Source organism: Myotis davidii, unplaced genomic scaffold, assembly GCF_000327345.1.
Source record: "Myotis davidii unplaced genomic scaffold, ASM32734v1 scaffold242, whole genome shotgun sequence".
Taxonomy (NCBI): Eukaryota; Metazoa; Chordata; class Mammalia; order Chiroptera; family Vespertilionidae; genus Myotis; species Myotis davidii.
The window spans coordinates 2,361,452-2,364,384 of NW_006295821.1; positions in this window are offsets into that span (position 1 = coordinate 2,361,452).

The window sequence follows — 2,933 nt, forward strand, 5'->3', positions numbered from 1 at the left end:
GGGTAGGGGATGGGGCCAGCGTTAAGAAGGAGCAAATTCAGCTTCTGGTTGGGTCATACTCTCCCCCTTTCTCCACCCTTCCCTCCGCCCCTGCTCAGCCAGAATCTGGGCTCATGGCTGGTGAGCACAGCAGAGGTGGCATGGGCCTCTCCCACGTCCACGCCTCCATGGCAGGTGGGCAGTAAGGAGCAAGGGGTCCTGGACTGTTAGAGTCCTGGACTGCAAGAGGGATATCTGAGTTCTAGCTTAGGCCTGATCCCCAGGAGGTCTTGGACTGTGAGAGGGCACAGGCAGGGCTGAGGTCCCCTTCCTCCTCAGTGCACGAATTTTGTGCACTGGCCTCTAGTATTTAATACTTGGAAAATTTTTGAATAGGCTACTGTGTGCTTTGACACATCTTTGTTATTTTGTGGCCATTTCCTTACTTTCTGGCAGCATAATATATTCCAGGTTCATCTTATACTTTTCTTGCCCCAACTTTGGAATAGGTATTTCTCTAAAGAGCTCTAGTTATCATTGGAAAATGTTATTTAGAAACCAAGATATGTGTTCTAATTGTGCTCACTGATGCTTTAGTGTCATTCATTGTAGAATTTCTAGGCCTTTTTCATGGACAGATCAAGAAAATATTTATATGTATTCAAATGTACATATGCCTATCTATGTGTTTCAATATCTATCTATCTATCTATCTATCTATCTATCTATCTATCTATCTATTTATCTATCTACCTATCTATTTCTCTATCTATCCATCCATCCATCCATCCATCCATATGTCCATTAGGTCATGCCTTTGATTACAATTCAACATGCTGGGGTTCATTTTAGCCTCCCCCCTGTCTTTATTTGTAACGTTTTATTCTGGCAATGAGAGCCCTGGCTGTCATTTAGTTTTTGGTCTTGGAACACATAAAAACTACTTTCATAATTCTACACTCATCTGAAAAGCAAATTTACTAACTAGATTTCAATATTTATATACTTTTCTGTTTGTCTTAATTGTAAAGACCCTAACCTTTCTTATTTGCACTGCTTTAGCCAGCTCTCTGGTGTTTATCAATCATCCATCTGCTGCGGATCTGCTCCATTGAGGTGTGGTTTTCTATGGCTGCAGTCGTCTTAATTGGGACCATAATTTATTTTTGGATAATGTGAAATAGACTCTGCTAGAAATAATAAACTAACATAGTACAAGTTCCAGAAGGCCTTGCTCCAGTGGCCCTCCCAAAACTCAGCACCTTTCTCTGCCAGCTCTATGTTCCACAAGCAAATTGCTGCCCAAAAGCCCTCTTTGCCTAACTGGAAGCAATGGAATAAATATAAATATACTGGGAGGGAAGGAATCAAAATGGTCCTAGATGTCTCAGAAAGAAGCTGCTTGGGTGGGGCTGTTCTTTCCTTCTAGATATGCAAAGGACAGAGGTAACAAGTGGAGATTGCTGATTTCCCTGTGCAGGATCAAATTATAACTCCATCCTCATTTAACTTGATTCTTAGAAATTACACCTCTGGTCTGGCAGAGCTTGACATTTCTGTGTCCCATTTCTTTTGCAATCTTTTGTTTATTTCTTTGTATTTAAGAGAATTTGAAAAGAAATGTGAGGGAAGTTTCTCATAAAAACTAGCTTTGGTCACAATGTTCATAGGGCCATTTTATTTTTAAAGAGATACCATCTTACTCTGGTGCTTGAAAGTTCCTGTTTAGTTTCTAATTTGTAATCCTTTGAACAGTCTAGAATATGCACAGCCTTACATTTTCTTTTCTAAAAATTTTTTTTTTATTGATTTCAGAGAGGAAAGGAGAGGGAGAGAAAGCTAGGCCATTAAAGATGGGAGAGAATCACTGATTGGCTGCATCCTGCATGCCCCACACTGGGGATTGAGCCTGCATGTGCCCTGACCAGGAATTGAACTGTGATTCATAGTTCATGGTTCATAGGTCGATGCTAACCACTGAGAAACACCAGCCAGGTGAACCTTACAGTTTCCATCGTTTCTTGGAGGAGGATCATTTTGCTACTGTGGTTTTGGAACTTTTAGAGCTATGCCATTTAACATGGGAGTGGAGCCAGCTTACCTTATTGAAGTCATCTAACAGTTAATACTGATCTTGTTAAATTTAAGTAACTAATCGAATATCCAAGAATGAGAGCTTTTAGTACTTTTACCAGTATTTAATACTGGAAATTTTGTGTTGTCTGTTTTATAAATGCTTTCCATGAAATTAGAATATACATCTACCCAGTGCACAGATAATGGGTAGTTTCATAGTCTCAATATCCTTGTATCATCTATAGCTGCTTTTTTTTTTTAACTGAAAGAGACATTAACCTTCCTTTTAATTTAAAACTATCTTAAGACATAAAACAAACTGAATGAAGGTGATATTAAATTAGTTTAACAGAGATAATGTATGGAATAAAAATTTAAATAAATAAATACCAATGCAAATTTGATGAACTTTAGTAATTATTTTTGATGATTGTTATTTATGACTTGTTCTAACCTAAAATTTGTTTCTATGCTTCAGAATAAATTTTTCTAATGTGTATTTTAATATGTCCTTAGAACACTTTATTATGAAAATTTTCAAACATATAGGACAGTTGAAAGAATTTTAAAATAAACATCTATATATCTAATACTTAGATCCAACCATTAATATTTTATTATACCTATCTTATTTCAAATCTTTTGATCTATCTATCTATCAATATTTAGTCTTTTACTTAATACATGAATTTGGCAATGTAGCAGGATACAGAATTAACCCCAAGAAATCTGAGGCATTTCTATACACCAATAGTGAACTTTCAGAAAGAGAGATTATAAAAACAATCCCGTTTACCATCGCACCAAAAAAATTAAGCTACCTAGGAATAAACTTAACTAAAGAGGTAAAAGACCTCTACTCAGAAAATTACAGGACT